The sequence below is a fragment of the Pseudophryne corroboree genome, chromosome 2 (assembly GCF_028390025.1).
Source record: "Pseudophryne corroboree isolate aPseCor3 chromosome 2, aPseCor3.hap2, whole genome shotgun sequence".
In the NCBI taxonomy this organism is placed as follows: domain Eukaryota; kingdom Metazoa; phylum Chordata; class Amphibia; order Anura; family Myobatrachidae; genus Pseudophryne; species Pseudophryne corroboree.
In genome coordinates, this window is record NC_086445.1 from 981,626,061 (window position 1) to 981,634,800 (window position 8,740).

General features: G+C 40.2%; 1 pseudogene; it reads left to right on the plus strand.

Moving 5' to 3' along the window:
• The first annotated feature begins 1,640 nt into the window (after window positions 1-1,640).
• Window positions 1,641-1,759, plus strand: LOC135051619 (5S ribosomal RNA; annotated as a pseudogene).
• Window positions 1,760-8,740: the final 6,981 nt, after the last annotated feature.

The window sequence follows — 8,740 nt, forward strand, 5'->3', positions numbered from 1 at the left end:
ATAGACTGTTTTTATGCGAGCTCATGAATTTTATACTCAAACACAATTATTTTACCTTTTTAGATGTGTTTTATCTTCAAATATGCGGAACCGCCATGGGCACGATCTTTGCACCCAGCTTTGCAAATTTGTTCATGGGGCATTGGGAAAAGGAATTCATTTTTAACAATCACCCATACCAACGAAACATCATTTTTTACAAACGCTACATAGATGATATCATTTTAATATGGGAAGGTGACCAGTTATGTTTTAATGAATTTTTAACGTATATTTCAACTAATACCATGAACCTCAAGTTCACTGCCAATGTAGATACAGAACGTATTGAATTCCTGGATCTAATTTTAACACACTCAGGAGAGGAAATCATCACAAGTAACTTCATAAAGAAGGTAGACATGAACAGCTACGTTCACTACAAGAGTAATCACCGCAAACAATGGAAAGACAATACCCCCTTATCCCAATTCACAAGAATAACACGTAACTGCAAGAAGACCGAGGACAGGGATCAACAACTTGAAGTGTATAAAGGAAGATTCAAAGACAAGGGGTACCCGATCCGACTCTTGGAAGAAGCCACCATCAAGGCTAAAGCTGCAAAAAGAACTGATCTTCTCAAGTACAAATCCAAAAACACCAAGGAAGACACAGTGAAATTCGTCACAACATACAGCAGACACGAGAATCTCATTAAGAAGGTCCTCAAGAAACATTGGAATGTACTCCTCATGGACCCCATACTGAAGAATTACCTCACCAAAGAGCCACAAATGGTCTTCCGCAAGTCTCGGAGTCTTAAAGACACATTAGCTCCTAGCATGTTGAAGAATCCACAAGCCAAAAGCATAATGCCGAAATGCAAAGGAAGCTTCAAATGTGGGAGATGCAACATATGTAGATACCTCCATCCAAACAGAAAGTCCTTCCAAAATACCCAAACCCAAAAAGACTATCAGATTAAACAATTCATTAATTGCAATACCATGTCAGTAATATACCTTCTGGAGTGTCCATGTAAACTGAAGTATATAGGGAAAACTAAAAGACCCCTTAAAATACGTATCCAGGAACATGTTAGGAATATCAAGAACAAAGTCCTCACCCATGCGGTTTCCAAACATTTCCACCTTTTCCACAACTCGGATCCAGAGACATTAACATACAAAGGCATTGAACTAGTAGCACTGGGAGCCAGAGGTGGAGACCTTTCCAATCTCCTTTCTAGGAGAGAGATGTATTGGATATACGAACTCAACACTCTACATCCGGAAGGTTTTAACGAAGGGTACGAGATAGCACCTTTTTTGTAATATAAGCTTCTCCCACCCTCACGCTCTTCTATACTCTCACTCCGCTTGATTATCACCACTTTGGTGGGGCACATCTGATCTAATGTTAATAACTCGCAATGTCTTTCACATGTCTATGAGCTCACCAGAGATTATCAGTGGAGGGATAGGCACCACTTTACTTATTACTCACCATCATGAGTCTATTTTACAACCTTTACTTCGAGCCCTCACATCTCCCACCTTGCCAGTTCCTTTGAGTCACCCCTCCATATTCCTATGAATACTGGACAAATATTAACATCATATGAACTGAGAGGACTATGTTTCCAACCTAGCCATAAATATTACAACCATACCTCCTTGGGGACGCCCAACACCGTCCGATCTTGGAAGCTAAGCAAGGAAGGGCCCGGTCAGTACAAGGATGGGAGACCTCCTTGGGATACCGGGTGTTGTAATCATATAGGCAAAACAGGGGAAACTTCTGACAAACTCTCAGTGGACTACATACATATATGATTTTATTTGTTCCTTAGTACTTATTGACCTATTTTCACTGTCGGTAGCTATAACGTCATTACCCCTTCATTCACACCAGCATTCTACCTGGTTCCCTAAGGACTTACTACAGTTGCCAGTCCCATATCCCTCCCCTTGCCTTCCATTCACTCATATCCTAATTTCCTATCGTATATTTCACTTGAGCATTATATTTATATACATTTTTCATCTTTATTTTTATTTTCATGTTTATTTTTATTTTTATTTTTACATACTTAAATTTTTTTCATTTTTTTCACATTTTTTTCATCATTTTTTTCAATTTTTTCTATTTTATTTTTTATTATTATTTTTTTATTTTTATTTTTATTTTTTTCATTTTTCAGCTGCTCCTGTCCCTATACAAATGTCTACATGTGTAATATTTCATTCATCCTCTCTCATATATGCATCTGCTCGTTCGCATCTATATTCCTTATAAATAGGTTTTAGCTATTTCTCCCCATATATACAATTTATTTTTATTGTCCTCCGTTTTTATTGTTATCTGAATTAAGCATCTCTTTTCCCTCCATGTACCCGATGGGGAGCCACAACGCCTTTATAGACGCATTCACGTCTTTTGAAGTCAATTTCTCGGAAGCACTGTGACGTATTTCATATAACTAACCAAAAAGATGGCCGCCGCTCCAAGTAAGAAGCACTGTGACGTATTTCATATAACCAACCGAAAAGATGGCCGCCGCTCAAAGCAAGAAGAAAATGCAATAATTGTGTTCATCACGTCTGTGCCCACCAGGCGCATGCGCAGAAGCATTTCAAGGCCGCCGGACGTGGGGCGGAAGTGAGGCGGACTTTGGGGCGGATGTTGTCAGCAACAGCCTCCGGACCGGAAGTGGACTCATACACATGTTATTGATGTTTTAAACCATAATCAGGTCTCGTTTTAATTAGAAAATACATTAGCTATGGTCCCCACCTTATCCTCTTCAAACTTACCCGCACAGATTTGCATTTTTATCATAGACATGTTGTTTTCAATTAACTCAACAGGAAGTGATGTCAGCATCACTTCCCTAGTCTCAAGGCATAAATAGGGTGACATTCAGATCTCATCTTAAACCCTGCTAAGATAAGCTACTTCTCCTCACCTTTTCCTGCATTTTATCCTATGCATTTTTGCTTTTTTAAAGATTTTTTTAATGTTATTATGTACTTTTATGAATTTTTGATACATTTACTCTTGCTGTATTTTTTAGTCTAAACCTCCTCCCCTTTTACTTCTTTTTATACCAACCCAGCTACATTTTTATTATATTGTATTGCATGTTACCCCCCCTTTTTTTAGTGCTTTGTATTCCCATTATTAAATCTCACTTTTTTTATATAGTACCTGTTTTTCTCAATTATTGATTAGACACCTTGGTCGCTTGAATTACCTCATCCCCCCCCCTCCACCATTTTAGGAACTAGTAGGCATATATACCAGTGCTTACAATTTCTTTGAGGTACCTGAGCTGACGCCCTAAATTGCATAAGGGAGTGTCCAACAGGTGTTGTTCTGTTATTTATCACAGAGCTTATTTATTATTCCTATACTGTTGTCTATAAACTTAGATACTGTATTTGTGGCGCTGCCAGCTTCTTTTGCACATATATATATATATATATATATAATATACTGTATAATAATAATAACGGACCTGGTGGACACTGTCAGCAGACTGCTAAACAAGTATGAAGAAAAAAAAACCTACCACAGGTATACAATGTAGATGGATGGATTGGATACTATAGTATAGTATTATATTACTTATGGATGACGAGTGCACTGACGACACAGAGGTAGGTACAGCCGTGGCCTACCGTACTGCTATATATATATATATATATATATATATAATATACTGTATATAATAATAATAACGGACCTGGTGGACACTGTCAGCAGACTGCTAAACTAGTATGAAGAAAAAAAAAGCCACCACAGGTATACAATGTAGATGGATGGATACTATAGTATAGTATTATATTATTTATGGACGACGAGTGCACTGACGACACAGAGGTAGGTACAGCCGTGGCCTACTGTACTGCTATATATATATATATATAATATACTGTATAATAATAACGGACCTGGTGGACACTGTCAGCAGACTGCTAAACTAGTATGAAGAAAAAAAAAGCCACTACAGGAGTGTTTTTCAGGCAGACAAACGTATACTGGACTGGTGGTCACGGTCAGCAAAACTGTGCACTGTACTCCTGCTATAACTGCTCCCCAGTCCCCACAATTAGGCAGTGTGAGCAGTGCACTCAGCACAGATATATGCAGCAGTGCAGCACACTGAGTGAGCACAGATATGGTGGAGCGTTTTTTTTCAGGCAGAGAAACAACGGATTAAACTCACTGGTGGTATAATCAAAACCCTGCACTGTACTCCCTAACAGCTGCTCCCCGTCCCCAATCCTCCCCACAATTATAAGTCACTCAGTCTTTTCTACTATAACGGAGAGGACGCCAGCCACGTCATCTCCCTATCAATCTCAATGCAATTGTGAAAATGGCGGCAACGCGCGGCTCCTTATATAGAATCAGAATCTCGCGAGAATCCGACAGCGGGATGATGACGTTCGGGCGCGCTCGGGTTAACTGAGCAAGGCGGGAGGATCCGAGTCGCTCGGACCCGTGAAAAAAAAGGTGAAGTTCGGGCGGGTTCGGATCCCGAGGATCCGAACCCGCTCATCACTACTCATCACCACACAAACTAGAGATGTATATTTGTTTTGGTTTTGCCAGAACTGCCCTCAGTGTTTTGGTTTTGATTTCTGTTTTTGACAAAAACACCCTCACATGTCTTGCTTTTGGATCTGGGTTTATAAAAAGAACATGCTAAAAAAAATTGAAATCATGTTATTTGGGACTTTTTTGATCATACAGTATTATTAACCTCAATAAAAAATATTTCAGTCATTTCCAGTCAATTTTGACCACCTACTAGCTCACAATATTGGTCACCAATATAGGTCCAAGGCTGGCTGGTTAAACTAAGTAACAGCACAGAAACACAAACACACAGCAGTTGTTTCTATTTAAAAATGTGTTACTAATTAGTAATGTATTACAGCAATACTTACAAATGTTTGTCATTGCAAAAAGGACAATTGCCAATGCCCCCCAAAATGCAGCCTATTATGAAAAGAAAAGTGGTGCAAGATGGGACTGTAGTTCATTTATATGAACATCAGCTTTCCCATATTTTTAGGAAGTAGCCTCCTAAACACTCTTTCTGAGTAAACATTGTAGGGTGGGCAGCTTAAGTAAAGCAAAGCTACTTTGCACAAAGGGCTAAAAATGGCCTTTTTTTCCTCCCAGTAGTCAAGGGGACTGTGTGACATGCTAACTTGTACAGTGTTGTTAAAATAATCCTCCACCATTCTATTGATGGTTACTGTATCAGATTCAGTTATGGTAGAGATGTCAATAATTATGGCCAATTGTTTTTAGGCCTCACCAGATGTCAAATGTTGTATCACTCTAGTGCTCTAAGTTGACTCATCTTCATCACCAGTGGGTCTTTTGGAAAAGGTTTTTTTTTCCTAGCAGCAGCAGTTGCAGATTAAATTAAAGCAGGAGGCTTTGCCATCACATGTGCCACTTACAACTTGCTCACAAGGAGCTCTTTGCATCTCTTAAAATATGTGTCAGTTGGAAAGGAAAGCATTACATACACCTTAAACCTAGGATCAAGCATGAATGCCAAAATGTAGTGATCTGATTGCAAAATGTTGACAACCCTTTAGTCCTGGCAAAGCAAATAAAGAACTTGATCTACAAGTCCAACATACAGTACTTAGCGCAATAACTTCATTTCATCTCATCCTTCAGTTTCTCCAATTGCTTTTCCAGTAGTTTAATTAAGGGAATAACCTGACTCAGGCTGGCAGTGTCTTAGCTCACTTAATTTGTTGCTAATTCAAATGGTTTCAGTAATGTGCATGTAATGGAAAGTATTCTCCATTATTCTAAACTAAGGTACATTCCCCCTCCTCTCTCTATGTCATAGGTTTCAATTGCGTGTTTCTGTTCCTCCATTTACAGAAGCATATAAAATGTGGAATTCCATCTTGTTACCACCTCTTGCTTCAGTTGGTGGCATGGCAAATTGAATTGTTTTTCAGCCACTGCAAATATCTACATGTATTTGCTGAATGGCAAAAATGTCCAGCAATTTTTTTGAGCCACAGACAGCTTTTCCTGCACTCCTCTGTCAGTTGAAATCTGTCCCACCAAGTTTGTTGTGTGTGCAAAACATGGGCCATGTTCAAATTTACCCAGTTGTAATACTCTCAAAATATTAGCTGTGTTATCGGAATTGACAATTCAGAAGGAGAACCCTGGCAGATTTAGCCACTTGCTATGACATCCCTGACACCGGTATGCCTCTTAGTGAAGCCACTGATACAGAGAGTAGCCTGTCTGTAAATGAGTGGGCATCTTGTGTTACATACTGCTGCTACAAATGATACAGCTTCCCAGTTGGCTGTCACAGTCATGAAGTCTTTAGTTTGACCACCACAGCTTAAGTAGATTGTGGGTACAATGGCATTTTCTAGGCCAATAATTATTATTTTTTTTTACTCCCCAGTAAAGGCAAAGATTTTCTGTCCTGGTAAAATGGAACCAAGATGGAATTTGATAGTAGGGGCACAGGACCTCAAATAACTGTCTAAATCCAGATGCATTAATGGTTGATATTGGATGCAGATCTAATATTAGCATAGCTGTCATTGCTTAAATAATCTGCTGTTCAACTGGATGGCAGCTTTCATACTGTACTTTCTTCCTCGTGCAAAGGATTGTTAAAGTCAATTGTTGTTTGAAACGTCTAGTCTTCTTGGTTACCTCCTTGAATGAATATTCACCCCCAGCAGACAAGTATTTTTCTGAGGAATCCTGCAGGGGCGTAACTCCCAGAGGCAATGGAGGTGCTTGATTCTGGGCTCCTAGCCCCTAGGGGGGCACCTGCATGTACGGCAACACCCATGTGGTTCACAGCGGGATCCAAGTGTCACTGTTTCTTTTCCAATGGAGCTCTGAGGCTCTAACCCTGGAGACCTGCTAACACCTGCATTAGAGAACAGGAGGGCTCCTGCAGAGTACCACTCAGCCTTCACTGCAGAAAGCAACGAGCACCCATCGCTGGTGCTGGGCTGTGAGATGGGACCCACTAGTGAACATTGACTCTGCATGCTGTAGACGGTTGAATCTTGTGGGCTTAACCCAACCCACCGGTCATTGTCACATAGCATTGCTGGAGTCCTGACAAGTCACTGTGGGCTCCGGTTCCTGTAGAACATCTGAGAACACTACCTATATAATTCTGTAAGTCATGTGATGCTCACTACAAACATTCACACACACCATATTTGTTTTCCCTTTTTTTTTTAAAGGGGGGGGGGCATCATACTCCAACTTGCCTCTGGGCGACTGGGATGAACTTACACCCTTGGAGTCCTGGATAGGGGAGGAGTCAGTTTGCCTTTGCAATTTGTTTGCAGGACTACCTCCAATCATTAATGAGATTGAGTATGAAGGTGTTGGAAGTAGAGACTGCATGTGCTAGGATCTAGCTGAGTGCTGGGAGCTAGCTACTGGACTGCTTGGCTCTGTATATTTTTAGCAGCTTTTTCAGATTTTCCCAAATACTTTGCATGAACTTGCTCCAAATGATATAACAGGGAGGAGCTTCCTGGATGGTTAATGTCCCTACCTCTACTTTCTTTTGATTCACAAATGGTACAGATGGCTTTACAAGTGTTGTCAGGATTTAGGTAAAAATAATTCCACACACAAGAGGTGGCTTTTTTGGTCTAATATCAGGCATGACAATGACTTTCTTTTTATCACAGGTAAGAACTGCTGCCACTGGTGACGGACTTACTTTGACACAAACAACATCCTCCTCATCAACATCTTCATAAGTGTCGGATACACAAATATCCCCCTCATCCTGTTGCACTTCCACAATATCATCCTCAATTCTAAGTCACCACGCCTACATGTTCAGAGTGTGTAGAAATTGTGGAAGGAGGCTTCTCTATTAGTGCAGTGTCAGAAATATAAGACTCACACATCGCTTACATGGACACCTCAAGCCTATCCTCCAGGATTTGTGAACACAGTTTGTCCTTCAGCCTAAGGTCCAGATGTAATGGCTTGCGAGACAGCCGGAGCTCCCAGACTCCGGTCGAACTTGTATGTTTTTTTAAAGCAGGAAACATTTACAAGGCAAAACCAACCAGGTTATTTGCCAGAGTCTCTGAGCTCTGTCCGTCTCACAAGCCATTACATCCGGCCCTTAGTGTTCTGCTTTTTGGGCACTGATTTGTATGTTAAATGTGACACCTCTACTAGACTCAGAGCAAGAAGGTGTTACATCATCATATAAGGTTACAGGTGCGTGATTGCTTTTGGCCCCAGCTTCCACAGTAGGCATTATTTTATTGCATGTAACAGCAGTAGTACTAGCAGGACCACCATTTGCCAGCAAAGCTGCCCTTTCTTGAAATTTTTGCCCCGTGGACCACCTTTAGTTGATGCTGAGCTATATCATGACTGGCAGCAGTCACATCACTAGTACTGGGTTGCTGCTCCTGCTCATCGATTGACTGATTCCTATCCATATTTCTTTTTTTCACATCAATAGTTTTTATTAAAGAAAAAAAAAAGAAAATGCATTTGTCAGAAGGGCACAGAAAAAGAAAGGAAAGAAAAAAGGAAAAGGAGGGGGATGTACAAATATCAAGAACAAGTATACATTATTCAATTAGCGTATACAGAGTTACCATGCAAATATAGTTGGTTATACATACAATATAATAGGATAAATATTTCTTTTTTACACACTGCCACTACTCGTTGCACTTATAGCAAT